The sequence below is a fragment of the Lontra canadensis genome, unplaced genomic scaffold (genome assembly GCF_010015895.1).
Source record: "Lontra canadensis isolate GAN:19392208 unplaced genomic scaffold, GSC_riverotter_1.0 scaffold24, whole genome shotgun sequence".
Classification (NCBI taxonomy): domain Eukaryota; kingdom Metazoa; phylum Chordata; class Mammalia; order Carnivora; family Mustelidae; genus Lontra; species Lontra canadensis.
The window spans coordinates 13639492-13658814 of NW_022631018.1; the positions used below are offsets into that span (position 1 = coordinate 13639492).

The 19323-nt window shown below is 42.5% G+C and overlaps 1 protein-coding gene and 1 long non-coding RNA gene across 2 annotated transcripts in view; both read right to left on the reverse strand.

The window, feature by feature from the left end:
• The window catches only part of EFCAB2 (EF-hand calcium binding domain 2), a 107771-nt gene that overhangs the window by 26391 nt on the left and 62057 nt on the right, over positions 1 to 19323 (reverse strand). The window lies entirely within an intron of this gene.
• On the reverse strand, positions 9202 to 13075 carry LOC116870777. The gene is made up of 3 exons (XR_004383293.1): positions 12684 to 13075; positions 12364 to 12437; positions 9202 to 9952 (listed from the first exon to the last, which is right to left on the reverse strand). It is a non-coding gene; the product is annotated as an uncharacterized LOC116870777 (long non-coding RNA).

Genomic DNA, 19323 nt, shown 5'->3' on the forward strand with positions numbered 1-19323 from the left:
GTGGGCCACCAGTACACGTCCTCAGAAGTGTCACAGGCCTGGTCCCTGTGGAAATCGGGGTTTATCACTCCTGGAAAACAGTCATTTACTGTAGGCATTTATCTGCAAGAGGCAGGGGAAGGAGCCAAATGACCTCTTTAAGTTCTCCCCAGCTGCTCTGATTCTATTATATTCAAACACGCGCGCGCACACACACACACGCACACACACCTGTGGCTTATGTCAGTGAAGGTTCTAGTTCTTAGAAGACATACACTGGAGTTTTTTTTTGGGGGGGGAAGGTCATAATGTCCACAGCTTACTTTCAAATAGCCCAGCAAAATTGAAATAATAAAATGTGTAAATAGTGTGAATATGTGTGTGTGTGTGTGTATTAGAAAGAGAGAACACAAGCAAAAGCAAATGTGGCAAAATGTTCATAATCGTTGCTTCTCTTGTCTGTAGGTGTAAAATTTTTTAAATAAAAAGTGTTCATTAAAAACAAAACAAAACATACAAGAGTGGGCACCTGGCTGGCTTAGTTGGAAGAGGGCACAACTTGTGATCTTGGGGTAATGAGTTCGAGCCCCACCCTGGGTGTAGAGATTACTAAAAATAAATGTACTTAAAAACAAACAAGGGGTGGGGCGCCTGGGTGGCTCAGTGGGTTAAGGCCTCTGCCTTCTGCTCAGGTCGTGATCTCAGGGTCCTGGGATCGAGCCCTGCATCGGGCTCTCTGCTCAGCGGGGAGCCTGCTTCCCCCTCTCTCTCTCTGCCTGCCTCTCTGCCTTCTTGTGATCTCTCTCTCTGTCAAACAAATAAATAAAATCTTAAAAAAAACAAAAAAACAAACAAGGGGTGCCTGGGTGGTTCAGTGGGTTCAAGCTTCTGCCTTCAGCTCAGGGCATGATCCCAGGGTCCTGAGATGGAGCCCCGAATCAGGCTCCCTGCTCAGCAGGGTGCCTGCTTCCTCCTTTCTCTCTCTGCCTATCTCTCTGCCTACTTGTGATCTCTCTGTCAAATAAATAAATAAAATCTTTAAAAAAACAAACAAACAAACAAGATAAGCACATTGAGAATGAAAACCAAAGTGATAAGAAGTAATAACAGAAATCCTGCCTCATATAAACTATTTAAAACCTTTAGGCATATACTGTCTATCATTTTGGCTTCAGAACAGGTAAAAGTATCTGGAGAAGATGGAGCCTGGTTCATCCCTGACCCCACAGTGAGGAGGGCAGCGCGGTGAACCACTCCAGGCGGGGGCAGGACAAGAGGAGGGAGGGGAGGGAAATTATAGGAGAAGAAAAGCCGCCTCTGAGCTCCTCTTGTTCTTACACATTTCGAAATACAAGACCAGAGGCACGGTCAGCAGATGATCCCAAGAGCTGTTCTGGCTAGGATTCTGGTGCCAAGAAACCAGGACTGCAGGTGGAGGGGTCACGTGGGCCTCCAGCACCCCAGATGGTGCCAGGATGGGGCTGAGGTCCTGGCCAGAAAGGAAGAAACCACATAGCTAACCCGTCAGCCTCAGGAGTAATGAGGCTTCTAAAGCTGAGCTAAGAAAAACAGAGAGGGGGGGAGGGCAAGGAAGACCACAGGCCAGAAAACTGTGAGACAGAGAGTTCCTGAGAAAGGGGTAGGGGTCTAGAAAGGAGAACTGAAAAGGAAAAGGGAGGAAGGAGGCAAAACTGTAGATTTCAGAGACAAGGAATAGAAATCCCAAAACTTCACGATGAAAATAAAAGAAGTTCAGAAATAAGAAATAACAAAGAGAGTAGACCACTGGGACATTAAACAAAATGATGAAATAAAGCAACACAATTACCCACATTAGGACTGATTGATTTATTTCACGTCTACTAAATGGGATTTTGAATCAAGTGAAATGATTGAAAATTATTCTAAAGTAACTTTTAAGGGGCGCCTGGGTGTCTCAGCCAATTAAGCATCTGACTCTGGATTTCCGCTCAGGGGATGATCTCAGGGTCCTGGGATCCAGCCATGAATCGGGCTCTCTGCTCAGCGGGGAGCCTGCTTTTCCGCCCCCTCTCTCTGCCTGCCTCTCTGCCTACTTGGGATTCCTCTGTCAAGTAAATAAAATCTTAAAAATAAATAAAATAAAATCTTAAAAAAATAGTAAACTAACTTTTACGACGATTGTAACATTTTAAAATCATTAAAGTATTTACAATTATTAAAGTAGCCTTTTAAAGCAACCGGTTAGGAACTTCCTGAAATCAATGTAGTGAAATAAAACTAGAAGAGTTTTTGGATTTTAATACTTCCTTCCAAAGCGTTTTTGGAAGAGAATTCAGGGAAAAGCCAGAAACAAACTCATTTGCGTACAGCGGTGGATGGGCTGTTACTGATCGGCTCCCCGGAAGGGAGAAGCCCAGACGAGCAACATTTGCATTTCCACCGAGTCTACACCTTCCCCCATCCGGGGGCCGACTTCAAGCTGCGCAAGCGCAGCCGCTGGGGGAGGGGATGGGAAGAGAGACCCCCGGGGGTCCCCAGCGCGCCCCTGCCTGGCCCCCGCACACGCGTACTCACTGCCTCGCAAGCATAAAGTCAAATACATTGACCTGCAGTTACAAGCGGTCAACTTTGAGTATTTGGTACCTTTTCATTGTCCATAAACACATTCGTGTTGCATTTTATACAGAACAACCTGAAAACGTGTCGGTCACTGAATGAGTTTTGCACGTCGTCCTCGTGCAGGGAGGGGTCAAGCTAATCTGTGCGCGGGTCCGATGTCACTGTGAGTGCTGCCCGAGGGAGCGCCTTGGGGTTTTAATACGATTTCCTCGTAAGTTCATGCAATTTACGCTTTACAGAAATCAGTCACCTGGCTTGCAGAATTCCCGAAAACGTAACCATCGGCTCTTGTGAGCTGGTTGCCAGTCAGCGTGATTTGGCTGCAAAGCGGATTCCACTGCGTTGAGACAGCTCCGGGCCTTCAGGTCCCTGGACAGGCTCACCTTCGACACAACCCACTCCGCGTTCCGCGGCGCACACAGAATGGAAATGAAATGCATTCCTTGTAAAAACGGCAACAACACACACACACACTTCTCCTCCGGAAATATTTTTTTCTTCTAAATCAAGTTCATGGGATTTTCCTTTTTTTTTTTTTTTTTTTAAGATTTTATTTATTTATTTGACAAGATCACAAGCAGGCAGAGAGGCAGGCAGAGAGAGGGTGGGGGGGTAAGCAGGCTCCCTGCTGAGCAGAGAGCCCGATGCGGGGCTCGATCCCAGGCCCCTGGGATCATGACCCGAGCCGAAGGCAGAGGCTTAATCCACTGAGCCACCCACGTGCCCAGGGATTTTCCTTTTTTTTTAATTACTAACGCCTCAATTACACCATTTCACATAAAGTCTGTAACATCTGCAGAGCCGTTCCCTTTGTCGGAGCGAGTGTTTGCGAACCAACGCCAGAAGTCTTTATGGTTCGATACTAACAATCGGCTTCCCGCTTGCACTATCGATAACGTGGTAAACTCGGGGACAAAATCGCTTTAGAACACGAGAGTCACAATAAAGTCGCCCAGTAGAGGCATCTTCCTTGAATCCGCGGATGCAGTATCACGGTCCTGACACGAGGTGGCGCCCGTGCCACGGAGCTAGGCGGAGAGTCCTCCGTTTAAGGGCAGTCTAAGGTCAAAATCGTTGCCCGTGAAGACGTGACTCAGGACAAGGGACGCAATTCTGAGAGAGAGAAGAGAAGGCAAAGTTCTTTACCTCCTCTACGGGACAGCTGATATTCATCTAAGTATAAGAGAATGTTGAAAGCAATTCAAAAATGTCTAAGAAGGAACAAAAGCAGGATCTGAAAATGTTTTTCATTTATTTCATAAGTATTTGCCAAACCCTACCACCGGCCAGGTACCATTTACCCGGCAGGAGACAACAAAAGGAGGACCTTGACCTGGCAGAGGGTGTTGCTTCTTTTGCAAAGCCATGAAGAAACCAAAATAATGGCTAAACCTCCTTATTCAGACAAAGGCTCTACTCAAAAAAAGGGGGGGGGTGCTTATTTTTCTGAAGGTCCCTCTAACCAAGTGCGGAGCATTTTTCCACTGCTGAAAGATGCTTTCCAAAAAGCTCTGGGTTCTAACTTGTTAGGGCATTATTTCTCCTGCCGTCCTATGTGCTAGAGTGTGCAGCCCCCAAGTGAAGAATTCAGACTTCGGTGTATCTCAGGGAAAAGTCTCTATAAAATACTGGACATTACGCAGATAATAAATAAGTAATTCAGGGGCATCTTTACTTTTGCCCTAGGCAACCAAGTGCAGGAAAAAGCATGCACATACACAGGTCTATGTGCGAGCCTCAGGCAGTGGGAAATACCATGAAGAAATGACGGCCACCATCATCGTTACTATAACCGCGTGAGTCCACTGGGGCAGCCACAACGAATGGCCACAGCCTTTGGGGGCTGACACACAGGGACTTACTTGCTCACAGCTCTGGAGGCCGGAAGACCAGGATGGAGATGGGGGCAGGGCGGCTTTCTTCTGAGGCCTCTCCCCTGGGCTCGAAAATGGCCGCCTTCTCCCTGTGTCCACCACCACCTTTCATGGCCACCACTTCTCACCCGGACGGAAGTCACCCTTATGTAGTCACCGCTTCGGCTCTCACCAGCCACCTGCGTCCCCTCTCTTAGCAGCCAGAAGAATCTTTTAAAAAATGAAAATTATAGTACGGAACTCCCCTGCCTAGAACATTCCGGTGGCTCCCCACAGCACTGATGTCTGGGAGGTTCTGCCTGAGCTGGACCTGCCGGCCGCCCTGACTTGGGCTCATACCGAGGCCTCCAGCCGCCCACCTGGCGCCCCACCCTCCTGTGCTGATCTCCCACACACTATCCCCTGGCCCCTTCAGAGGACCTTTACATTTGCTCCCCAGTTCTTCACGGGCTGGCTCCTTCGAATCCTAAAGATCTTAACTCAAAAATGGCCTCCAGAGAAACTTGCTCCCACCAGAGTTATACACAGTTTCAACCCACATCACCACGCCCTCATTTGCTAACGTGTCATCTTCTACCTTCCTTACGGCAATGTGCGACACTGTCCTGTTTTATTTACTTGAGAGCACTTGTTACTATCTGAAATCTGTCTGCTGGGATATTGTCTGTTTCTTCCCTCAAATGTAAGCCCCAGGGGATTCCGTCGGTGAAGCGGCCAACTCTTGATTTTGGTTCAGATGATGAGCTCAGGGTTGTGGGGTTGAGCCCCAGGCCAGGCTCCCTGCTCAGTGGGGAGTCTGCTTAAGATTCTCTCTCTCCCTCTCCCTTCCCCCTCCCCGTTCTCTTTCTAAAAAAATAAAATAAAATAAAATGTAAGCTCCATGTGGACAGAGACCCTTCATTGCTACATTCTGACACTTAAAACAGATTCACACTTGATAGGGACTCAGTATACATCTGTTGAATAATATGTGACTTTGTAGAACACTTTACAGGTTGAGAAATGCCTTTCAATTAAAAGGAACTTTCATTTAATTCTCACATCAACCCGTGTTATAGTCCCCATTTTAAATATAAGGAAACTAGAACTTGGAGAAGGCATTTGACTCACCCTCCAGCAGCATAACTAGCATAAGGAGCAAAGCTGGAAGTTGGTTCTACTGTCCGACTCCTGAGAGTCTGTCGCTCAGGACTCTTGGCAGTAACATCTTCTTTAGGACAAATCATGACGGTTAATGGGATTTGAGGTGAAAAGTAGTAGCCCAGAAAAAGACCCGGATGTACAACAGAACAAACATGGCTTTTGAATACTTTTTGTGGACCTTTTGATTATAATAAGGGCTTAATAAATGTTTACAAGATTCATTAACAAAAACATTTTTCCATTGTTGTGAAAGGGCTAAGTCATTCCAAGTTCTACATTGCCAAATGGCTGCTCACGGTCCAAACAAAACCAACAAAAAGCTCGCTGTCCTGAAGTCTTCTTTTTAAAAAATAACACCGATACACCATTTGGCAAACACGACAGTAATCCTCGTTACAAACAAGATCAATCAATGAATGCTAAAACCAGTGGGCAAAGTTTAAGGAGAAGGGAAATTCTGCATAGTCTTGCAGTATCTGCCCCAAGATGTTTACTAGTTACGAAGGGAAAAATAATAACCTTATAGTGGGGAACCCACTATATTTTCCCCCACAGTGGGAAAATTAAGCAAGTGAACAAGGTTGACATCACCAGTCATGAAACCTAACCACATCAAGTTCCCCTGACGTGCTGCTCTGAGAAGAATACAAAATCATTCCTCCGGCATTCCTGCCCAAAATGCATTACTTCGATCTGTGCATGGGAACACAATGGATAAGTCCAGACTGAAGGCCGTTCTACAAAATCACTGAGCAGGGAGTTTTGTTTTTTTTTTTAAGATTTTATTTATATGACAGAGAGAGATCACAAGGAGGCAGAGAGGCAGGCAGAGAGAGGGGGGGAAGCAGGCTCCCCGTGGAGCAGGGAGCCCGATGTGGGGCTCAATCCCAGGACTCTGGGATCATGACCTGAGCTGAAGTCAGAGGCTTAACACACTGAGCCACCCAGGCACCCCTGAGCAGGACTTTTGATTCAAATGTATCCAGGTCACAAAAGGGAAACACTGGGGAACTGTCACGGGTTGTTGGACTGACCCCGACAATTAAATGCAACCAGGATTCTATGTTGGCTCCTGGAGAGAGAACGGAAAGGAGTGGGAAAGCTGGTAAGAGTCCCAGATCTTCGTTTCCTTAATTGTGCGATGGCTAGTTAGGGCGTGACCATCAGGAGAAGGTGGGCAAAAGGATACACAGGAATGCCCGGCACTATTTTTTGTGTTTCTGTAACTTTAAAATTAATTTCAAAATAAAATGTTTTTAGAAACACTGAGATTAAGTTTTAAAATAACATTTATTTAAAATTTTTCAAATAAAAAGTTATTTTAAAATACTAATTAATGCTTTTATTTTCCTCTGTGGTCAAAGAATGGAGAGTTCTGGTTAATCAGATATTTTTAAAGACTTACCACTTTTACATCTCAGAGATAATAGCCATTTTGCAATATAATGTTTTTTCAGATTGTCGCTCATCTCTTCATTTTTCTTTGAAGGTACTTTTACTTGAAATTTTTGTGATGTGGCTGAGTGGGTCAATCTTTTAACTTTAGGATTTCGTTGAGTCATTTTCTCCATTCCAAGTTCATAAAGAAATTCACCTATATATGTATTTTACAAGATTTATTTGAGAGAGAGACAGAGCACATGGGGGAGGGGCAGAGGGAAAGAGATTCTCAGACTCTGTGGTGAGCACTGAGCCTAGAACCCAACGTGAGCCTCGATCTCACGACCCTGAGATCACAACCTGAGCCAAAACCAAGAGTCTGGCACTTAACTGACTTCTTCCCCATTTCATAAGTGAACTCTCCATATGCACTTGAGATATTTCTGGATTTTCTATTCTATTTCATTGTCTTTTATGCCACACTCTCTTCGTTGTAAAGGATCTGTAATGTTTTACTATCAAATAAAGCTAAACTAACCTCCTTTCTCTTCTTTATCAGCAATTTCCTGGCTATTCTTGCTTATTTATTTTTATATGAACATGAAATTCACTTGTGTAGCTCCAGGAAAGACCTACTGGTATTTTAACTGTGACTGTGTTGAATTTGTAAGTTGATTTAGGATTACTTGACATCTTTATGAGTTCAAGTCTTCCTTTCCCACAAACATGGTATGTCTCTCCATTTGTTCAACTCTATTTTTGTATCTTTCAGGTTTTCCTAAGCTAGCATTTGTAAATTTTTTGTTATATTTATGTCTGTAAATTTTAGCTTATAGATGGGTCTTTTCTTCTGTTTTCTATCACCTGACTGGTCATTATATAGTTGAAGGCTCTTGATTTCTGTGTATTAGCTTTATTTACTACTACTTTATTGGACTTTTTTTTTCCTGAGGTAATTTTTCCACTGGGTCTCTTGGGTTTTCTAGAGATTTCATATCTGCAAATAGGGATAGTTGTCATTCTCTCTTCTATCTTTTCTACCTTCTACTATGTCATGCCCAATATTTATGCCTCCATATGTATGGAGGCAAGTATGACTTATCTAATTGTGTTAGCTAAAACCTCTAATACTGTATTTGGGAGGCCTGGTTGGCTCAGTCAAACGTCCCACTCTTGATCTCAGCTCAGGTCTTGCCCTTGGGGTTGTGAGTTCAAACCTCGTGTTGGGCCCCATGCTGAGCATAGAGTCTACTTAAAAAAATTCTAAATAATAATGGCAAGTATGGATATTCTCATTTTGTCCCTGATTTTAACAGAAATGTTGATTGTCCTTCCTCAGTAAGAAAGAAATTGGATTTTAGGCGGAGATACACATATTTCACGTGAAGATATACATATTTTCAGATCTACTTTATGAGTGTGATGGTTCATTTTATATGTCAGTTTGGCTGGGCTTCAGGGATGCCCTCGCAGCTGGTAAAATATCATTTCCGGGTGTGTCTGTGAGGCTGTCTCCAGACGCGATTAGCATTTGAATGGCAGGCTAAGAAGACCGCCCTCACCCAAGCAGGTGGTCATCATCTAATCCAATGGAGGCCTAAGCAGGAAAAAAAGGGTGGAAGAAGGGCAGATTTACTGTCTTTGCTTGAACTGAGATACAGATCGTCTGCCCTGGGACATCGGTGCTCCTGCTTCTCCGACTTTTGGACTCAGACTCACACCATCGGCTCCCCTGATCCTCTGGCTTTCAGACTCCGACTGAGTTCCATCAATGGCTCTCCTGGTTCTCCAGCTTACACACAGTAGTCACGGGACTTCTTAGCCTCCATAATTGTGTGAGCCGATCCCTATAATAAATCGCCTTATCCCCTCTCTCTATATATAAATATATAGATACAGATGCAGATACAGATGTAGGTATAGATGATACAGACAAATCCAATTGCTTCTGTTTCTCTGCAGAATATGACGTATTGAGTCTTTAAAATTATGAATGTGTGTCGAATTTGGTTGAATGCCTCTTAAGTGTCTATAGAGAGGATCCTATGATATTTCCTCTCAGATCTATGAATATAATTAAATATATTAATACACCTCCCAGCATAGCACTATTCTTTCACTCCTGGAATAAATCCCATTTTGCTTTAATACGATCCTGCATTTTGTTGCTGTCATTTCACTTATAATCTATTCATAAATAAATCTAATCTAATCTAATCTAGTCACTTATAATCTATTCATAATAATGAATAATATCTAATCACTTATAATCTATTCATAAAGTAAGATTGTTCTGGAGGATTTTTTAAAATTAAGTTATTGTTATCTGTATTATAGTTATCTCTGAAAAAGAATTTGGAAGTTTGCCTTCATTTCTTATTTTCGAGAAGAACTTGGTACAAAAGTTTTTTTCAGGTTTGATAGAATTCTCCTATGAAAGCATCTGGATGGAAGGCTTTCAGTGAGAGAGCTGTTTGAAAACTTCCCTATCGATTCTGTCGAAGTGACTATGTTTAGATTTTCTACCTTCACGGGGATCCAGTTTTTGTTCATTTGTTTTGCTTTATTTTTTTGTCAATTAGCTTTTTTTAAGTGTATAACTCGGTGGTTTTTAGGAAACTCACAATGGTAGGCAGCCACTACCACGACCTAATCCTAGAACAGTTCTGTCACCCCAGAAAGAATCCCAGACCTGTTAGTCCCTTCTCATTCGCCCTCCCCTCACCTCCTTGGGATCACTAACTACTGCCCCCTCCATGGATGACGACTGTGGACACTTCCTGGAAGTGTCATACCACCATGGCCTTCTGTGTCTGGCGTCTTCCACTTGGCATAATGTCTCCCAGTTTCACTCTCCTTGTTGCGTGGGCCAGTTCTTTCATTCTCCTTTGCTGAAGAACATTCCAGTGTATAGATACACCACATCCTGTTTATTCATTCATCAGTGGATGGACACTTGAGTTTCTCCTTTTTGGCTATTAGTAATAATGTTGCTATGAACATTCATGTGCAAGTTTTTGTGTGAACATAATTTTTCATTTCTCTTGGGTACCTGCCTAGGAATGAAATTTCTGGGTCACAGAGTAACTCTGTTTTGTTTAACTTCTTGAGGAACTACAAAACTGCTTCTGAAATGGGCTGCATCATTTTACATTCCCACCAACAGCATATGAGGGCTCTAATTTCTCCACATCCTCACTAACATTTTTTATTTTACATTAAAAAAAAATTATAGCCACTCTAGGGGATCTGAAGTAGTATTTCTTTATGGTTTTGATATGTGTTCCCCTAACAACTAACGATGTTTGGCGTATTTTCATATGCATGTTGGCCATGAAATATGTTCTTTGGAGAAATGTCTATTCAAATCCTTTACCCACATTTTAATTGGGCTATTTGTATTTTTATTACTGACTTATTAAAAGCTCTCTGTAAATTCTGGATGCTGACATATGATTTGCAAATGTTTTCTCCCCTTCTGACTTTTTATTTTCTTTACGGTAAAAAATGAGTTTTTAATTTTCATTTAGTCCAATCTACCTATTTTTCTCCCTTGATGACCTGTGCTTGATGACCTGTGTCATATTTAAGAAACCACTGCCTACTCTTTGGTCACAAAGACTTACACCCGGGTGTTCTTATAGAGTTTTATAGTTTTAGGCCCTACATGTAATCTCTTATCTACTTTGAGATAATTTTTGCATATGGTATATGGCAGGTGACCTACTTCATTTATTTGCTTGGATATACCCAGCTGTCCTAGCACCATTTGGTGAAAAGACTATTATTTCTCCATTGAATTGACTTGCCAACTTTGTTGAAGAACAGTTGGCCATAAATGTAAAGGTTTATTTCCAAACTCTCAACTCTGTTGCACTGAAGGACGTGGGTAGCCTCATGCCATTATGCCGGTATCACAGAGTCTTGATTACCCTAGCTTTGCTTATTTATTTATTTTCAGGATTTTTTTTTTTAAGATTTTATTTATTTATTTGACAGCAAGAGATAGCAAGAGAAGGAACACAAGCAGGGGGAGCTGGAGAGGGAGAAGCAGGCTTCCCATTCAGCAGTGAGCCTGATGCAGGGCTCGATCCCAGAACCCTGGGATTATGATGTGAGCCAAAGGCACATGCTCAACCACTGAGGCCCCTAGGCACCCCAGCTATAGCTTTGTTTAAATACTGAAATTGGGAAGTGTGAGTTCGACTTTGTTCCTTTTTGAGAATGTTTGTGGCTATTCTAGGTCCCTTGCAATTATGTACAAATTTCAGGATCAGCTTGCCGATTACTGAAAAAAAAATTTAGGGGCACCTGAGTGGCTCAGTAGGTTAAGACTCTACCTTCGGCTCGGGTCATGATCTCAGGGTCCTGGGATCGAGCCCAGCATCGGGCTCTCCGCTCAGTGGGGAGCCTACTTCCCCCGTCTCTCTGCCTGCCTCTCTGCCTACTTGTGATCTCTGTCTGTCAAATAAATAAATAAAATCTTAAAAAATTTAAAAGGCAGCTGGGATTCTGATAGGAATTATGCTGAATCTGTTGATTTGGGGGAGTATTGCCAGCTTAACGATAGTAAGTGTTCCAATCCACATATATGAGTTTTGACAAATTATACTCTACTAGAAAGCTGCCCTTCACAGCTAGATTTTCAAATTTGCTTGCACAGACTTGTACATGATTTATTTAAATTTTCTCTGTTTTGACTGTTATTTCACCCCAGTCATTCGTGACTTTTTGTGCTTTTCTCAAAGAAACAAAAAATGCCAGTGACTTTTCTTTTTTTTAACCTTTCACAAGGAACCAGGCTTTCATTTTATTTATTAGTTCCTACTGTTTCTTGGGGCCATTATGCTTTTATCTTCACCAATCCCTCTCTTCTGCTTTCTCTCAGCTCACTCTTCTCCCCTAGTTTTTTGAACTGAGTATTCTGTTCATCTTCTTATGCTTTCGTTTTGCTTGATGAAGGCATTCATGAGTTTTGATTTGGTTGTATCTCATGGATTCTAATGCCATTTCCATTTCCGTATGTCATTTCCATTACGGTTACTTTCCAGAAGTTTTCAATTTCATTGTCCTAAAATTTCCCCTTTGACCTAAGAGTTTTTCTAGACTCTTAAATTTTTTTTCCAGATTGAGCTCCAGATGGGGACATGAATGAGATTTCCCAGGAAAGGATATAAAGTGAAAAGAGGAATGGGGATGAACCTCCGGGGACATTAATATGTCATCTAGAGGCCCAGTTGTCCCCAAAAGGAGCCAAGAAGGAAGAACTGGAGATGTTGGATGAAAACAGCAGGTGAACGCAGGGAAGACAAGGGAAGAGACAACTGGTGACCTCAGGAGACCACAGTTTGAATGGGAATGGGGTTGGAGGTAGAAGTCAAAGTACCAATTGCACATGAAGAATGAACAGAGGGAAGGTTCTCAATCAAAACAAACTCTCCTTCGTACCAAGATTCTTAGCTATGAAGAGAAAGATAATGACAGGGCATTAGCCGGGGGTTTTACTGGGTCGGAGTTTTTTTGTTTTACGTGAAAGACATGCATGTAGTGGGATATTTTGCAATAATGAAAACCTTTCCATCCAATTCATGGTACCTTTTTCCCCCCAACCAAGGTTGCCAGCGCATTCCACATTCACTGCCTCAGGGAGAGGAGGACACAGCACAATACAGAGATCGGGGTGAATGTCAAGGGAAGCTGACTCACTTGTGAATGCATGGCTAGGCACTCATACCATCCAGGCCCGCCCCTGTGCAGACTTCCTGTTTCCGGTTTGCATTAGGCCATGGATTCAGGAGAGCTGCTGGGTCTCCTTAGGATGGAGAGCTCTCAGGGCTCGGAGAACTGCAGTCCTCGGGTCTCCCGTGTGCAGTCTTGGGCCCTCTGTGTGATGGGGCAGCTCTGAAAGGCCACCACACACACACACACACACACACACACACACACACACACACAGTTAGCCATTTTTTCCCCCAACCTCTAATTAAGATTCCTTTGAGCAGCGCATGGGAATCCCTCTTGCCCCATATCCTTGTCTGTAGCTGCTACTGAAAGATTTCATGTCACTGGAGCTTGCTAAAGTCCCTGTTCAAGTCTTTGCTCATGTCTCTCGGTGGGGGGCTTTTTTTTTTTAGACGGTCCCAGGTGATTCCAGTGTGCCCTCAGAACTGGAAACCACTGCTCTGGTCTACGTGTCAACCTACCTACCCTCACAGAGTTACATTTTCTTTCTAAAAGCCTAAATCCATTAGTTACTTCTCTGCGTTGAGGATTTCTGCATAACAGCATCCAGGCTTCGCAGGGCACAAACAAGACCACTCCCTGCACAGCCTCATTCACCTTTACACATTCATTTCCAATAACAATGCAAATGAGTAACATAGCCTCTGCTAATATCATTGGTATTGAATATAGAAAAAGACCATGTTGTGCACAACAACGAACCCAAACATTCAATATATTTTGTCTTCAATATGCTTATAACTCAGGAGACGCAAGAGAAAGAAGCTCTTAGCGAAAAACAAAAAATACTTCCAGATTTGGGTGAGCAAAGGTAAGATGGCCAAAATGAGCTCTCAGTGGAAAGGTTGGAAACCATTACAAAATGCACCGGTAGTTTTCAGGGAATAAACAGCAACAACAACAGCAACAATAACAACAAAAACAGCAACCAGACATTTGAGTGTCACGTCTCCGTAATTCAGAAAATGAAACAGAAGGCGAGCTGGTGTAGCTACCAGGCCTTTAAATTAACCAGAAGCCAACTTGAATTACAGCACGTGCAGCCTGGCTTCTGGCCCAGTTTCATCACAGCATTATGCAGTGACACTTCCAAACACTGGTTTCGGAGTCCCTCAAAGACCCAACTAATGAATTCCTATGCTCCTTGGGACCCTGTTCCCATAATCGAATCTCCCTTTCACAACCACTCGAATAGCATCCAGAACAGTCCCGTCTTTCTCACCTCCCCCAGGGAAAGACCAGATTTAGACATCTGGCCATATCTATAGATGAAATAGATGAAGTTTCTACCGCTCCCTCTGTGTACAACTTGTAGGACGCTGGATTCCAGGGCCACAATGAACTGTGGTCGGGACGGAGTCCCTTGCGCTGGGTACAACACGGAACCACTAGTTACTAACCCCTACTGCCCTCCTCACTGCCCCCCAAGGAGATCGGGGGCAATTTCAAACAACTCCCAGGCTTTTTTATGCAACCACAAATATATCTTCTCTCCATAGCTTGCAGTTTATAGGTTAAGTCATAAAGGGAGACATTTTTTACATCATGCTTGACAGGAGTAGCAAACAATGATGGCTGTTCCCCTAGTCCCCATCAGCCCTCTTCAACCAGCCACAACCTAGGACATAGCCTGTTAGATATCTAGGGTCCCCAAATCCTTCCTTGGGTTCCAGAGGAGAAAATTCAATAATGCCGCTCTGCAAGAATAACGAACACCACTACAACAAATGCCAGCATCCAGTGGCTTACTACACTTACGGCTTCTTTTAAATCCAAAATGAGTCTTCCTGATCGAAGAATGGCTTTGCTCCAAAGACTCATTCAGGGGGTCAGCTCCTTCCATCCTGTGGTTCCATCAATTTCAACACACGGCTTCCAGCGTCACTCGGCTTGTGTGCGTCCAGCCGGAAGGGGAGAAAACACGGAGGACTATACGTGATAGCTTTTTAAGCATCAGGTCTAAAAGTGACATGCATCACTGCCACCTACATTCCACCAGCCAGAACTCTAGCTAAACCCTACTTCCCAGCCTCCCTCTATCTTCAAGGGAGTGCGTGAATTTGAGCTTCATTATTCGCTCAGGAAGAGTAATAAAATTAGACTACCTAATCTCTACCACAGTCAACCAGCATGGTATGAATCACTAGCACTGCCACAGACGAGGAGAATTAGTAGCAATATTGGCCAAGATATTGGGTTGAAATGGCCTAATACACCCTCATCAGGATTTGGGGGTAACCGTACCAGATAGAGAGCAATCCTTGTGAGAGTTCCCTAACGTGCAGGTTGTGCTGCTTTGTACCGTTTGACCTGCTTCCCTGGGCACAGCTGTTTTAAGTGGAGATGGAAACTTAATCAAATATCTCTCTCCATGGGCCTACACCAGAAAGCCTATGACACTGTATCATTAGCACGCTGCTCTGTTATTATTTTATTTTATTTTCATTATATTGTATTTCCTATGTTAAGGAGACCACGTCGAGGCTGCGGGAATATGAACCTGGAAATCACGGAGGGTACACATCCAGAGGCCCCAGGAAGTACACTCTGAGACCACCAGTCCCCAGCCTCTGGCTCCCGATGTTCACGGCCATACACCAAAATCCGCCACTTATCCAGACAATACGGTAAACACAACAGACAGATAGCTATAATCCAGAGTCAGGCGAGTCAGCCTCCAAAGCTATTAAATACAGAAAACATCCTCTTTGTCACACAGCAAGTTAAGTGTCCCAACAGGGTAGTTGGACTCCAAGAGTTATTTGTCTGTCACGTGTATCCTATTCGGCTCCCGTTTATAAAGCCCGGGATATGGTTTACGGGGCTTTCTGATGCCCTCCGATACACTAAAACTTAGTGTATTTATGCACATAGACCAAGAGTAAACTGGGGGAAAAAAAGAATAAACTGGAAAGCTACATCCATTCTGGGCTCCGGAACGCTACTGAGATGTCATTAAAATGAACTTCAGCACGGGCTTGATCCCATCCCAAGGGAAGAGTACCGTGCAACGAAAGCATGCAACCATTTGAGGAAAAATGTAAGGGTGGGGTGAGAAAATAATGTGTATGTATGCACAGAATACTTCTGGAGTGATCCCTAGTAATTAGTACTCGAGTAACGAGTACTTTGGAGGGGTCCTGAGTGGCTGGTGGAAGGGAATTAGACTTTTCTCTGTACTCTGTTCTCTTTGACTTTTTAACCATGTAAATACATTATCTATGTAAAAAAAAAAAAATGTGTTTTTTTTAAAGATTAACTTATTTTGAGAGAGAGAGAGAGAACAAGCAAGCAGGGAAGGGGCAGCGGGGGAGAGAGAGAATCCTGAAGCAGACTTCTTGCTGAGCGCAGAGCTCCAGGTGGGGCTCGATCCCAGGACCCTGACATCATGACCTGAGCCAAAAATTAAGAGTCAGCCACTCAAACAACTGAGCCACCCAGACACCCCTAAAAATTGTATTTTTCACCTTACAAATTACAAAATTTTTCATTTTACAAACTCTTAATGTTTTCCTCATTACCTTCTCTGAATTTTAAAATAATGTTGCTCATGACCAGGAAACCTTTGAGATTCCACAATTTCTTCAATTTATTTTTTTCTTTTGTTAATTCAAGTAAAATTAAACTAATACTTTTTATTTTTTTAAAGAATGGGTATTGTGATCTTATTTCTACAGGATAGTCTCCTCCTTCATGCATTTAATAAATATATGTATACTGTGGAGCTACTATCCAGCAAACACTGTCCTAGATGCTAAAATACAGCAGAGAGCAAAACAGACAGAAGGTCCTCCATCAGGGAGATTATATTCTAGATTTTTTTTCTTCCACATGTTTTCTTTTTTCCTGTCTTTTCCCATTCCTCCTCCTTCCTTTTGTATCAACTCCCCACCCTTCTAGCCATGTACCTTATTACACATGGGTAAGAAAAACATCTAGAGCTACACTTGTCTAACATGAACAACTGTCCTTTCAGGAGGTAGGATTTGGGATGATTTTTTTAAACTTTAAGAGATTATTTAATCACAGTTATAATTACAGTTCATCAAGAGGGTTGTTATAAGTAAACCAATTTTTTAAAGATTTATTTATTTTAGAGAGAGAGAGAGACCGCATGCACTGGTGGGCTGGGGGAGGGGCAGAGGGAGAGAGAGACAAGCAGACACCCGGTGAGCAGGGACACCCCCCACCCAAACACACACACACACACACACACACACAAACTCAGTGCTTGATCCCTGGACCCTGAGAACAAGATCTGAGCCAAAATCAAGAGTCGGTCAACACCCTCAAGCAACTGAGCCACCCAGATCCCCATAAGCAAACCTATTTTTTACAAAGCAACTGGAAAGTGAGATGGTGAAAAGACAATGTATAAACCACTCTTGAGAAAAAATGTTTATTTTTACAAATAATTGTGAAATATTACAGGAAAAAGTACAGAAAAAATATAACGGCCATATATCCAGTATTGAGATTTAACTGATGTTAACCTTTTGCCACATTTGTTCCAGATTTTTTCCTGAACAATAAAACATGGCAGAAAACAGCTAAAGTCCCACTTCCCACTCTCCATCCCTTTCCCCTCTGTCTTCAGATGACACCACTATTCTGGGGATAATATTTATCATTTCCATGCATGTCATTGTATTCATAAACAAAAGACACCATTATTTTGTAGGTTTAAAATTTATATATATTGTATCAGAACATATGCTTCCTTCTGTATTATTTTTAACTCAACGTTGCTCTTGAATTTATCCAAGTTATCCTCTAGTCTAATTCATTAGTCATTTTGTTCATATGTGTGAACTATGTATAAATGGACCTCAGTTTTTATGATTAATTCCCTACTAAGTAGTCCATGGGTCCAACAATCCCATTCCTCTTTAACACTGTTTTTCCAGTGCACAGATACAGATCTATTGACCTGCACAGTTTTTCAAAGCTCTTTTGAGTCTCAAGCTTTCTCAGTTAATAATTGTTTTTCACTACCTGATTAAACGTATTGTGAAGGGTTGTTATTAACTTATCTTCAAACAAAGCATTAAATCTGAAGAGGTAGAATCATATTTATGGTATCTCCAGTCTTCTTTGGAAGTGTGATCCCTAATCCATCACAAAGAGGTTCTTACTACCTACTTCTTACTGAATTTTAGACAAGACCTAATACACTCCGAGGTCCTGCCAACTGCTTAAGAAACTCAAGTCCCCTTATCAGCGTAAAAGATGAACAGTGGGTGTTGTGTGCCTCAGGGAGTCATGCTGAGTTGAGGTGCAAGCACTGGAAAAGAGACCGCATTAGCAGGACACCAAGGGCTGCTGGGCTGAAAAAGTTTGCCCAAAGATGAAGAAAACAACTAGAAAAAATTGGGAAAAATCTCCTATAGTGGAGGCAAGAGTAAAGTAAACATAGAATAGTCTAGAATACCAATCACGTCACTCTGCAAAGGCACTGAAACACAGCAAGGGCACAAATGGGTGTAGCTGGGGAAAGGGGATGACCAGCACGTTTATTCCAGGATAGAACCTACATCATCTTGATTCACCAAATTCTTGAGGATTAATCCATTCTGGAGTTGATGAGAAAGGAGTGTTAAAAACATATATAACTTGATCTGACCTCCTATACTTTTTGAAATGCTTTCATGTTTTTTCATTTGCTACTCTTGACACTCCTGTGCTTTAAGTGAGGCAGGTATGAGGAAAATGAATAAAAAGAGGGTGGTACATAAAAATCCAATCATAGTAATCAAAACAGTATGGTACTGGCACAAAAACAAACACACGCATCAGTAGAATAGGATAGAGATGCAAGACTATGCAATGGAGAAAAGACAGTCTTTTCAATAAATTGCATTGGGAAAACTGGACAGCTACATGCAAAAAAACATGAAACTGGACCGCTTTCTTACACCAACTCAAGAAAAGCCCCCTCAAAATGGATTAGACCTAAATGTAAGATTTGAAACCACTAAACCTTTCTTCCCAGAAGAAAACAGAGGCAGTAATCTCTTGGACATTGCCCTTAGCAACATTTTTGTAGATCTGTCTCCTCTGGCAAGGGAAACAAAAGCAAAAATAAACTATTGGAACTACACTAAAACAAAAAGATTTTTCACAGTGAAGGAAACCATCAACAAAAACAGGCAATCTAGCGAATGACAGAAGATATAGCCAATAAGGGGTTAATATCCAAAATATATAGAGAGTTTATACAATGGGACACACATACACATAAAACAAACAAACAAGAAACCCAGATAATCTGATTAAAATGGGCAGAGGGCCTGACTAGACATTTTTCCCCCCCGAAGACATCCAGATGGCCAACATGCACATGAAGAGGTGCTCAGGGAAATGCAAATCGAAACCACAATGAAATACCACCTCATACCAATCAGAATGGCTAGTCCCAAAAAGACAAAAAATAACAAGTGTGGGCAAAAAAGAAGAGAAAAGGGAACCCTCGTGCAGTGTTGGTAGGAATATAAATTGGTGAAACCCCCGTAGAAAACAATAAAGGAGGCCCTCAAAAAAATTAAAAATAGAAATACCATATGTTCCAGCAGTTTCAAAACTGGGTATTTATCCAAAGACAACA